This window comes from Dermacentor andersoni, chromosome 1 (genome assembly GCF_023375885.2).
Source record: "Dermacentor andersoni chromosome 1, qqDerAnde1_hic_scaffold, whole genome shotgun sequence".
In the NCBI taxonomy this organism is placed as follows: Eukaryota; Metazoa; Arthropoda; class Arachnida; order Ixodida; family Ixodidae; genus Dermacentor; species Dermacentor andersoni.
The window spans coordinates 30,603,847-30,617,435 of record NC_092814.1 but is presented as its reverse complement, the minus strand read 5'-3'; the positions used below and the strand labels follow the sequence as shown (position 1 = coordinate 30,617,435).

Genomic DNA, 13,589 nt, shown 5'->3' with positions numbered 1-13,589 from the left:
TTGTCAAGCAGACACCCAAGGCGGGAAAGCCCCACCACTTAATCAGAACCGTAGCGCAGGTGGGACATTAAACTTTCATTTTCAGCTCGCTTCTGAAGCAGCCGACGCGGCCGCTGTGTCCACGTGATCGCTCATGCCACGTCACTCTGACGGTGGCGCCAGCTTTTCCAGTGGTGGAGCTCGCCCCCAATAGGGTGGGTGAATATTTGAAGTTTCGAATACGAGTAGTTAATGTGTAATATTTTATTCGTATTCGAAAATGAACTATTTGGCATTTTCGAATATCAGAACTAACCAAATATTTCGCAACTGAATGTTAAAATTGGGTTACTGGCCTCCATCTGTGCAAGAAAGCATCGCAAATTATAGGTAACAGATGTAAATCAGCAACAAAGTTTTCGAAGCAATGCAGAAACAAAATCAGTAATGCAAGTGTTTTTTTCAATTTTGCAGTGGAAATGTGGCGCTGGTTAACACTCATTGGGTTAGATCTTGTAAATACATAAATTCATAAATACGCAAGAATGCGTGGACATGGGAACTGCTGTCGTCGCCATAACACAATCGGTAATGCAATGCGCACTTAATGCGAAGGTTGTGGGTTTGGCTCTTGCCATCAGCAAGTAGTTTTTTCCCTCCATTTCCCTTTAGCTTTTCAATTTTACACTTTAATTAAAAACTACAAATAATTTCCCCTATGCTTTCTTTTTCGTCATTATCTGTTGGTTTCATATGATCCTGACTAACAAATATGCACGAGCGTTCTTATAAAAATTGCGCCCTTGCAAAACCTGGCCGCTCGGTTCCCCTTCTTTTCGAACGATACATGACAAACGATTATTTTTGCTTCTGGCCTGCCAATTAGTCTTTCTTGCAGTCTATTCATGTAGCAGGTTTAACTTTTACATTACAACCAGTGATGTTTTCCTTGTGACAGGACTTTTATTGTGCCTAGGGCGCACGAATACCTCATTAGCTTTTTCTTTTCCTTTTCCATAACTTCTGATATTTTTTCAACAACTATTTATTTTGCGTTCATGGAAAGTTGGTCATTCAGCAGCCTGTCATTCTTGGAAAGCTCGTTTGCCACCATGCAGCTCTAAAGGTGTCAAGTGGCTATTTGTAGTGATCTCGTGTTTAAAACAAGCCTAATTGTCCGTGATAGCTGACGGTCCATTCAGTACAAGCGTGTTCCTAACTATACCGAAATAAATACCCTGCTTTAAATATGTGTGCCTGCGTATGTCTGTCCAATATTCGATACTTACTATTCGTATTCGATTTGTATTAGAAAAGGTAAATACAACAGTGACGGGGCCCGGTACTTTAACATTTACGCTACAGTGACGGAGTCCGGCACTTTAACATCTGCACTACAGAGACGGGCTCACCACATTGACGTATGACAAAAATACGAACATATATATGGACATGTTGATATAAGAACGGTAATCGAGGTTCCATGACTATGATCGTATACGACAAAAGGTGGAGAATATTATAGCATTTTTGCGATTTGCCAAGTTCCATGTTTGGGGCCCCCCTGCATACACGATACATTTTTGTTGGGCATGAATATTTTCTCAGCGATCAGTGATCAAATCTCGATACATCTTGCGTGAAGGTTAGGCTGAAAAGTGGTTTCTTCATAGCGCGTAGCTCATGGAGAAATGTTTAGGAATTTTTCCCAGAATAAGAAGACAACAAAGGAAATATAGTGTTTGAAACAATACAAGTTGTTAGGCTTACACGAGAAAATACACAAGCATGACAAAAGAAAATTGTGCATGCAGGAGGGCCCCAGACTTGGAACTTTGCGAAATCGCAAAAATAGCATGCTCCATTTCTTCTCATATAAAACGTTTTCCCAAGAAAACTAGAGCGTTTCATGCAGAGCTAAGGGTTATTCCTTTGTGTCAACATATTCGCCCATCACATATAAAATTCTATAGAAAACAAAAAGAAATGGTAATGGGACTTTGATTAGCGTAATCTGAACACGCCCATATTGAGAAAATCTTGCATATTTTGAAAATTTCACACAATTCCGACAAAATCGCACCTTACTTTTTGGCGTAGATGTGACAGACACACATTTAAAGTGCAGCCACTTCAGACACGCGTCACACCCAATGGCGCTATCATGAACCCTTTGCCAACATGCACTACATGCCCACAAACTATGATTACGCTTCTGAGTAATTGTTGCAGTGAGCGCGGCCCACCCATCATCGGTGAAATAGTTCCGGATTTCACCTGTCTCAACTCTGTCGTTCAGAACTGCTGAAGGAACTTTCTCAAAGGCGACTTAATTTCTTTTTCACCAATCTTGTGTCCCCTGATAGCCTTTGGAGACATGGAACAACATACCCTCCATAAAAAAAAGGCACAAAATTTCGGCAAAGCACTACAATCATATTTATTAGCTATAAACCACTGATTTGGTGCCTGTATTCTTGCTTGGCGTTCTCTCTGCGGTTTGATAATTTATGTAACTGGTGATAATTTTTATGCCTGCTGTAAAAAAATTTTTTTTTCCTGTTTTTAATGTGCTAATGTGTTGCATTCATCCTCTGCATTGATCCCCCTATGCTTGTACCGAATGTGTATTATATTTCGCATCCGGACCCATCCACTAGCCTGCGGCTATTGGGTTCAACAGTCTTTTGCGTATGCACTGTAACACCTATGATGATGATAATAAAGAAAGAAAGAAGGTTTACTGGAATGGAAAGGGAATGGTACAAAGCGCATTAAAAAAGGCATGGCACATATGTTGATGCTTGTGTAGCACCAGACAATGAATACTGTACTGGATTAAGAAAAAGAAGCAGCGGGTAATTGCTCGCTTAGAAGACCGATAAACATCCAGTGTGATGCTACTTGAGAAATAATGATATTGAAGCTACGAAGACTTTAGAAGAAAAGAAAAAGAAAACACTGAATCATCGCGACGGCACAGCACAAGTCGCCGTATAGACGTCGAAGTCCCTAGCTATAATGAAATTATTTTTTAACAGCTCTGATAGCGTACATGCAACAATGGTTGCTTGCGCACGATCAAATGCTCATATACTGCGGCACAAAGCTCACGGCACGGTGCGAAAACGCTCTCGCAGCGAAAGCGAAACATTGTGCGCGGACATGCATGTAGACGCGCAGTCGGTCACCGCGAACCCGTGCGATCGCTGCATTGAAGCTTCATTCTGTGATGCTCCATTTGGTTACACAGACGGCCCACTATAAGAACATATTTCACATAGTTTTCTCTTAGCGATTGATACCTTTGCAAGAAACCGGTTCGGGGGAATCGATCGCGGCGGCCGCGCGCGATGTCCCAGCTTACCGTACGTATAGGTAAAGAGATAGCGTCTGTAAACCATTCTGTGCCTTCTGTTTGTCCAATATTATTATTTTAAAGGTAAGGTGCTTCTGTCATTTCGAGAGTACTTGCAAAAATGTCCAGGAGAGCTCCCGCGTAGTATGTTTATTTAGCGCCGATAGCCAAACCTATGCGGAGCGCGCCGCGTTATCCCTCAGACTACGCAAGTGAGGCGCTTCCGACAGATGGCGACTCCGTAAGTCCTCGCCCCCCCCCCTCCCGACATGACCCCCCCCCCGACATGACCACCGTTTATAAAGGAAAAGGATCTATAAACGGTGGACATGACGGCCCCGTCGCTACAGTGTTGTTGTTAAAGTGACGGGCCCCGTCACTGTAGTCACTATTATTAGAAAAAGTCGATATTCGATCGCCTACCTCTAATATTTATGTAACGAATTGCGACATCTTAAATTTTTTATTACCTTCAGATTGGGAGGTTGCAAATACAGCACGATTAAAAAAATGCAAACTACTAATTAGCTTTCCTAGCATGAAAATGCACATATTATCCACATCTCATATTATCGCTAAATATTTTGTGCTTCTCGAAGTTTGTGGTAGCAAACTGCATTCTGCGGAACGCGCTTGGCCGCATGTTGCTAACATGGCAATGACAATTACACGGGCTTTGTACAGTTCAAATACCACATTTTCGCCCTTGATCTGCCTGAAAGCCGCCGTGAAGTACTGATTGGTGCAAAAGCCGTGAGAAACGTACGCAAACGATTTTTTCAGACGCGCGTGAATGAGCTGAGCTGGTCCGATATTTACGCCTGTTTTACGCAGTCAGTATGTTTCGTTCACCTTCTGTGTTCTAAACCTGAACACAATATTTATTCTATTTGGTTTTCGCAAATTAGCTCTCCGACCCGCTTGCTCATCCAGTGAATTTAGTGACACCACTGAATCCGCAGCATTTAAACGCATTCAAATAGGTTTTGTAAATCATAAAGAAACTTTTTACTTTAAAGTAAAACTAAATACTTTAAAATTTTGTGAGAACTATGATGGATATGATGACCACTGTGCTGTGAAGCACGATCGCAATGTGAAGGCTACCAATGTGAAGGCAACTGTTGGATCATCATGGTCACGGAGCCTATGCACCGTACAGCGATCGGCCACTTACATGTAGCTCTTGATTAAACTGTGTTCTAGAAGACCGTTTCGTAAGCGCCCTTTTAACTTATAAGTCGTTCAACTATCGCCAATTGTTCATTTAAGTCGCTAAAGAAGGTTGCTGATCTAGCGGCAACATCGTTAAATTGGCAACACTGAGTAAAGGGCCTCTCATCAGGTCTGGCCATATTGAGCTGACAAGTGCAGAGCATACAATGCGCGATACCGATCGTGCCTGCAAAGTATTACATCGCTACGCGCCGCTGAAAGATCTGACATTTCAAACCGAACGCCGTTTTCCCAGCCGGAGGATGACGTGCACGTGCCAGTGCGCCTACGTACAGGTGTTTGCTGTGACGTCGCTCGTGGTGACACGTGACTTTGAGAATTATTCTAGTTAACATCTGTTACTTCTGTAAAATGTTGATTGAATGGACGAATTAAAGCTTAGAGAAAAAAAATAATACACACAAACCGAATGTCCGCATGGTTTTGGTTTTCTTCGCACCGTAGCAAGAGAGATGTACTTCCATTTCGTCTGCTTGTTCCCACGTCGTGCAGTCGCGTCCGTTGACATCGAAACCATGTCATATTCTACCGTGCTCCAGCGCGGGATCGTATTCTGTGATCCTCTTATGTCTGCCTCAGTATTCGTGTAGCACTGACTTACACCGCTAATCAGGTGACCTCGTGCACAGCGCGCAAAGTCGTACGCTGCGCGAAACAAGACAATCACAACAGCTCGCGCGCGACGCCGTCAGCGGAAGTGCGCCGCGCCGCAAAAAAGCGAGGAGAAAAAAAAATGACGGCGGGGCCCGTGAACCCCGTGAAGTATGCGTCACGCGACCTTCGATGTCCGGTATGGGAGAACGCAGGGAAGGAATTTTGCTTGCGGAGGCTAGACGCGACAATTGGAAAGAGTGTCTCGCTGGGCAGTGGAGCTCGCCTCCTGAAATAATGGGTTCGCGGCACTGAAATATTTCTATCTCGGCTATTAATGTGTCGATTTGAATTTTTTTGTGGCAGAACGTTCCCTAGAAGACACTTAACAGCTTCCCGCATATAGCCAAAGTTTGCTAGGGGACCTGGTGAGGGGCCCTTTAAATACCGGTAAACTATAAAAAGTAAATCTGATTTTGTGTTTTAAAATATGGTTAGGTTAGGACGGCCACAACAAACACGGGATGATGCAAGGGATGGTAGATTAAACTTCTTTCGGACTGCCCGGCGACAGCTTACTCAGCAATGCAGGCTTGCAAGGCACGTCCAGCAGGCGTCTCGCACCGCAAAGTAACCCTTAGTGCAGACAGCCGAGCGTCATCTTCTACAGAACGTAGCGGCGACGCCCGAAAGACAATCCTAGCTGCTCAAGCAGGGGATACGTATAAAGAAATCGTACCTATGTGGGCGCAACCCCCCCCCAGTTCTGAGAGTGGGAGGGACAAGTGCTCCCCCCCCTCCCGGTACATACGCCTATGCACCCGACTAGAGTGGTACGAAAAAACTGGAGGACGCTTAAGCTTCGCCTTCAAGAGTGGAACGCGACAGCGTTCCCGTCGACCCGCCAAGGGGTGTAAGACGCGCTACGGCGCAGCGACTACGCGCCCCGCATCGGACGCGGTGAGCGTCGAGCAACGCAGCGTTCGGCGCGACAACGAAATGTGCGCCTGAGCAAGCGACGCACGCCTGAGCCTTAGAAACAGCTCGTTTCTAAGGCAACACCGCGTTCACTAGAGGCGCTTTTGTACCGCTTTGAAGCATCGAACTCGTGGCTCAATGGTAACGTCTCCGTCTCACACTCCGGAGACCCTGGTTCGATTCCCACCCTGCTCATCTTGCAAGTTGTTTTTTATTCATAATGTGCCTGCTGGGATTTATCGCTCACGGCCAACGCCGCCGGCGCCGACACCGGCTTTTCTGCGACACGAGCTCCTTAACGCTGTCGCGTTAAAACCAGCTGCTCCAAGCTTGCCGGGATATACGGCCCCGCTGCAGTGGTGCCGGGTAGTGGTAGCGGTGTTTGTGGCACTGCACTTGTGCCACATGTTGCTTGCTTTTCGTTGGTGTTAATTACGTTAACATTCAACGTTGCCCTTTCATGATATAGACCGACCACGACATCAGCACGAACCTTACGCCAATGAAATAATCCAGCCATAATACAACCATTCTTTGATAAGGCACATTTTCAAAGTTCCACATTTTTATTACAAGTATTACAAGTTCCACATTTTTATTACAAGTATTGCGAATGCAAAATGATATCTGCAAATATTTATGTGATCCATTCATGTTAAGGAGAGCTGGCCGAGGTTGCTCAAGCTGGGAAAGTGGTATCTTTTGCCAATATTTCAATGTTTCATTGGTCTGAAATCATTGTGCGCTAACCTGCGAGACATTATAATGGCTCTTACTCTGCATTCACTGACATTTATCTAATTGGCACGAATGACCGTGTCCATTTTGGAATTATCTTTTGCTCGATGCACCTTTGAGTGTAAGCTTGTCATGCAATCGTGGAGCCACTATATAAGGTTAATACTGTGGAGAAACTGAAACTGAAAGGCTTTTTTTTTTCATGGCTTTATCGCACATAACTTTATCAGCAATAGATTAATTATCCCCGAGTCTCAGCTGGATGTTGCCTTAAGCTATGCAAGGCTTCAGCCTCTTTATTATTATTTTTTTCTCTTGCTGCTTGGTTGAGCTGCTTTAATATCCTTCTGACAAAATAAAAGACAACTGGTTAGGATAGCTCTGTGGAGTGCTTGGCAGCGAATTTGTGGCTGCCAAGTACCTCCTATACAAACACAGGAGAAAGGAGAAATCGTTTTTCTCGGCAACCACTACACCGCATTGGATTATGTTTGTTGAATTCAGAAGAAAAAACTAAAATCTAGTGATTGTTGGTTGCGAATCTTTTATTTAGGTCTTTAATTATTTATTAAAGATTGATAAAAAATCGCAAATTTTCAGAAAACGAAACAATGAAGCTTACAGCCCTAACTCAGCAATGAAAAGTATCGCAATTCTGTAAATTGCATCTAACGTACAATCGGCGTCACAATCTGGGCATGTTGGATCAAGGCCTTCGATGAAATGGCTGTAGGAATAAAGACTAGGGTATGACCTGGTTTGAAGCATGCGGAGGTATAGATGCCTGTGCTCTATAGGCTCTATAGAAGGCTTCTCACGAGGGAGGGGGAAGACCATCCTGCCCAACTGATGATGTACGTTTGATGATCTCATTAAAAGTGAGGAGAACGTCCCTAAAGACCGCTAGACTGGAGTCCGAAGATCTCCCAGGTTGCCCAGCGCGGTGAGTTCGCGCGCTCGGACGTGGGCGCCCTTATAGAAAGTCTATAGACTTTTTATAGACGACCTTGCCTTTCTATAGATTTGGACTTTTGTTGATACAAAGTCTATAGACGAAATTCGATAAAGTTTCTATTTCTTTTTGTCTATTCGCAGTCTATAGACGGTCTATAGAAAAAAGTCGATATGGTGTTTGTTTCTTTTTTGTCTACTTCTCCTCTGTAGACTACCTATAGACAAAAGTCGATACAGGCTCTATTTATTTTTCTCTATTATTTATCTATAGGCTTTCTGTAGACGAAAGTCAATACGATTTCTATTTCTTTTTGTGTATTCGCAGTCTATAGACGAGAGTCAATAAGATTGTATATTTCTCGTCTATTCCCACTCTACCTAGTTCTTCACACACACGCACCTTCACACATTCACGTACACCGCACCCCCCATACATATGTCTATATATATATATATATATATATATATATATATATATATATATATATATATATATACACACACTTCTATGGAGCTCGTATCGAGCAACAGAAAGCTGTATCGGGAGTTTCTAATGTTGCTCTACAATTTTATCATTGAGAATATTCATCTAATTAACATAATTGAGAAGTTAATTAACACTAATTATCTAATCAGGGGAATGCAAAAAAATAATCTGAGTATCTCCAAGCGATGGCAAAGAACATTACCTTGGTTCTCTCCAGCTACGTAGCATTTGCATATGTTAAAGTCTGGCTCAAATTAAGTGAAATATCCCGTATACTTCTTTGCATTCGAATTATTCTCCACGGTTTTCTATATCACCGCCGATGAAAGCCATAGGGTGGGACGTCACCAAAGGTCATGTTAACTTGTGCGAACAGCCCGTATACCGATTGTGGTAAGGCGTGAGGTGAAGTAGAAAACAGCCGATACTGTAAAATTCTTACTGCTTCAGGTTTACATGCCGTCTATAGATTGACAATAGACAAAAATCGTTAATCTGGGCCCAACCCGTGTACGCTGTAAACAAGCGCAGCTACCGGTGGATAATACGGAGCTGCGTTTGACATAAGCCACTGAAGTTGTATACTGCTGAGATTGCTGTAGAGCCTATTTGTAGACTTTAGTATACACATAGTGTATACCTCCGCATTTGTTGACCACATGATATGATCTACGTAGTCGCTCTCGGTAATCCCAAGACAGTCTTCACAGTTGTCACAGCATGACTTTTGCGGCAGTAGAATAAAGAAAGCAAAACACCGATCCAATTGTGATAATAGAGGATATGAACGCCAACTTTAGCTACAAGCGGATTCCAAACATGGCATCAAGCAAACAGCACAGAGACTCGTAATGTTTGTAGCTGACAACGAGGACTTTGTGAGTGTGCGATGAACCGATGTTGCGCATGTGTTGTGTGCTTTGTGTGTCGTCCGATTCTGAGATACTTTTCACATTGTCTTCATATCTCGGCTGCATCTTTTCGTTGACTGATATCCTGCACTATAAACTCATCAAAGTTTCTCATTCACTTTAAATATGTGCCAAATTCTCTGAGCCCACCCAGTATTTTGCAGGCGGTATGCCTGCGCGGCCACGCATATGAGTACCTCATTGCCGTACTGATTGCTTTGACCTATCATCGGAGCGGAAAATTAGCACTAACGTACGTGCGGGCATCACATTTGGCGGTACGCTGGAAGATATGCTACAAATGCGCTGTATTACTCATCGTCGCTGGCGATAATGCAAGCGCCTGAAGGGCCCTGTAACGGCTTTTTCAAACAGCGCATTCATCCATGTGGGCGTTCCAGTCTCATACGATAGCCCACAGCGTTTGTAATACAACCTGCCAGCGCATTTCCTTCGTTCACGAAAAAAGGATGAAAAATGGAAAAGAAAAGCAACCCGTTCCGGCGCGCATGGCCAAAGCCACCTAGAAAAAAATGTAAGGCCTCCGCATCACCTCCTCTCCCCTGTCAATACGTCACGAGAGTCGGATGGTAGCGGTGGATGGGGGAGCGCTGCGTTTCTAGAACGCGGCGCGCGTTCTGAAAACAAGTTTTCTCCGTGGCTGCAACGCTAGAGCGGCAACGCGTGGAGCATTTGCTTGGTGGCTTTGGTGGGGCATGCTGCACCGTAAACGCGATTGCTTTTCTTCGATTGTGCGTGGTTCGTCGTACACGGAAGCGCAACGATGCCTGGCTGTTGTTGCGCACCAAACTGCAAGTCCAATTATGACGGAGGACAAAGTGTCCGAGTGCACAAGTTCCCATCTGACCGAGCCACTCGGGAAGCATGGACGAGAGCAGTTCCTCGGAAGGACTTCTCGCCAACGAAGTACACAGTGGTAAGTATTTCTTCTCTCTATTGTTATTCTGTGTTTCCAGACGAATAGGTTTCGTCAGCATAGTGCGCAATGCATTCGTGCACGCGTGCACAATAGATGGGTCTCTGCACCTGTCAACGCGTTTGTAAATTCAACGTTTTCGTCGAGCTTCCTACCTGTAACGGCTTGTTTTTTTTTTTATTTCAGCTCTGTGAAAAGCATTTCTTGCCATCGGATTACTTGAAGACGACATCTTACACGGACGTCAAGACAGGAAAAGTGGTCGAAGTTGCCATGAAAAACATCCGTCTGAAGAAAACTGCAGTTGCGAGCTTGTTTCCCAATTGCCCTGCCTATTTATCGCGTCCGCAAGTGTGCGTTCGAGAAGCGCCGGCTGCCAAAAGAGCGCGCTTGGAAGCCACATATTTGCAAAAAGCAATAATGCTTTCTCAGCAAACCCAAGCAGAAGAGGACGCCAAAAATCTGGTTGGTAGCTTTGCGGACTTGATGAAGGCCTTGCCAAGCTTTCAGTGTTCGGACTTCTGGACAGTTCTGAACAAGGGCTCCAAGGTTTTCTTTTTGGACTTGTCACTTCAATCTGCTCCTGCAGTCCGTACTTCGGTGATCGTGTCCACAGACCTGCGCGTCGAAGTATTTTTTTGGTGAAACGGGTGTGAGGAAGTGTGGTGATGTTTTAGTTCCTGAAAAGCTGTGCGACTTAAGAGATTTGAAAAGTGTGTTACACATGATCGAACAGACACGTAAGGATATCAGCATTGAGCGTTCTGAAAAGGCTCGTCATCTACTGACATTGGTTTCGACATTGCTAGAGGAAGTAAGTGGAAAACATTTCGCATGCGAGTTGCAAGAATGGCATTTGGAAGTGCTTAAATTCTTGAAGAGTCAAGTTGATCTTGTTTTGAATGATGCTGACCGATATCCCCCCGATTTATTGGTTTTTGCTAGCCTTTTGTTCACAATTTCACCTCATGCATATAGATTCCTGAGAAGTTCGATGAAGCTTAAGATGCCGCATCCTGATACGATCAGAAGACTGTGTTCATCGTACGATGTACGCCCTGAAACGGAGCAGCAAGAATGTAGCTTTCTTTCCTATGCAAAGCGTATTGTAAGCACATATAAAGAGCATGAAAAGACTGTAACGTTAATGATTGATGAGATTCACCTTCAATCATTTTTTGATTACAAGGCTGGGTTGGTTACTGGTGCTGCGGTAAATTCATCGACTGCAGCAAAAACTGCCCACGTATTTATGATACAGAGCCTGCTTTCTTCAAACAAGGATGCTGTACACATCCTTCCTGTGGCACAAATCGATGCTAAGGCACTGCACGACTTCCTTCGGAAGATTGTTCTTGATCTAGAGGCATCTGGTTTTAGAATAATCGCAGTGATCTCGGACAATAACTCCATAAACAGAAAAGCCATGTCCTACTTCGCTAAGCCGGCAAGTGTCAGCATTGTTTACCAGCATCCTGCTGACCCATCACGACCCCTGTTTTTTGTGGTGGACCCAGTTCACACACTAAAGTGTATAAGAAATAACTGGCTGAATCAAAGAAACATTGGCAAATGCATGTACTTTCCTGAACCGAAGAGTGATGAGGCTGAACCAAAGATACTTACAGCATCTTTCAAGGTATTATGCCAGCTGCATGAAGCTGAAAAGCATGAGCTCTTGAAGCTAGCACCAACGCTCACTTTGAAGGCACTGAACCCCTCAAACATGAAACGGCAGAACGTTAAACTGGCCTTAAAGATTTTTAACTCATCTACTGTTGCTGCTCTCAGTGTTGCAACGTTCCAGCATGCAAAGGAAACCTCTCAATATGTCGACACCATTTTGACTTGGTGGAACATTGTTAACGTCAAGACGCCAAGAAAAGGACAGCGGTTGCGAAATCAATTGCAAGGTCCAATAGTTTCATCGTCATGTCCTCAACTAGAATTCTTAGAGAGAATAGTTCAATGGCTTGATCACTGGAGAAGCCTCGAACATGACAATGGCCGCTTGAAACGTGAAACGCACATAGCTTTCAGCCACACTACCCATGCCTTGCACGAACTTGCCATATACTGTCTCAAAGAGCTTCATTTCGAGTATGTTCTTTTGGGCAAATTTCAAACTGATAGCTTAGAGGATCGCTTTGGAAAGTACCGGCAATTGTCTGGTGCCAATTACCACGTGTCTATAAGGCAGATATATGAATCTGAAAACAAATTGCGTTTGCAGAAGGTTCTGGACCTGCCAGATTTGGACATTCCACTACCACCGAGCGCGAACACGTTGGAGACAAGTGTACATTCAGGAAACGGCCAGTTTCAAGTCACTGTGACCGACTCCGACATTGAGAAAAAAACGTCAAGGCTACCGGCACTAACCTATGTTGCCGGCTATTGTGCCCATGCAGCTATAAAAAAGCTGACATGGGCATCTTGCAGTGAAAGCCTTGTGATGCAAGACGTCGATCTAGATGACCCTGAGAATGCATTAATCACGAAGATGACAAGGGGTGGCCTGAAGTTTCCACGAGCAGTTGTAGTTAATGCTGTACTCTTTACTGAAATTATATTGGACAAGCTCAGGACACCAGAATATGCCGTACGATTTTTCAGCCTTCCTAGGCAGAAAGATACTCTTGTCGGCCTTGTGTTCGCTACCCTTCATGACTTTGAGGATGTCGATGTGTGTGATTTCGGTCATCCTGCACAGGAGGTAATGGGGCATGTTGTAAGTGCTGCAGCGAATACACTGCTGAACAACTTGTGCCGCACAGGAAACGACAAATTACGCAACGCCAAGAGCGACCGAAAATTGCAGACCTTGAAGGCCCGAGATGTTTCTCATTATTTATCTTTTATTCATGAAGCTCTGTTTTGTTGAACATCTACGTATGTTTGTGTTGACAGAACCCTTGTAAAAAGAAACCTGTGGCGTAGCTAGGACTTATTTGCCTACATTATGAAAATTTAAACCCTGCATTTTGGCCAATTCAAATGTTATTTGAGTGCATTGTGCTACCTGTTTATGATTCGAACTCTCCATGCTACCGCAATCCATTAATTGCATGTTTTCCTTTAGGACTGAGAGTAGGCCTCTCGTTTTTTACTTACTTTTCACCATTATCTCAGTATTTTATGAAGACCAATAAGGCCTGCAAACAAGGCGGGTGGAAATAAAATAACCACAAGAAGTGGTACAACAAAGACGGAAGCTTATTCTATTTGAGAATTAGTTGTGCGTGACCCTATAATAATAAAATTTTAACAATAAAATGAACCTCGATATTCGTGTGTCCAGCGAGGACTGTTTTACGCAATGCAAGAGTGGGAATGATAATTGTATATGGAAGATTTAAAATGTTTGTTTCTGAATGCAGTTCTTATAATTTGTGAATAAAGTATATTCGGTGTCTTCAA

At 43.9% G+C, this 13,589-nt stretch overlaps 1 long non-coding RNA gene across 1 annotated transcript; it reads left to right on the top strand.

Annotated features, from left to right (window-relative positions):
- Positions 1–9,401: 9,401 nt before the first annotated feature.
- Positions 9,402–13,589, top strand: LOC126546135 (uncharacterized). The gene is made up of 2 exons (XR_011892442.1): positions 9,402–10,169; positions 10,356–13,589. It is a non-coding gene; the product is annotated as an uncharacterized lncRNA (long non-coding RNA).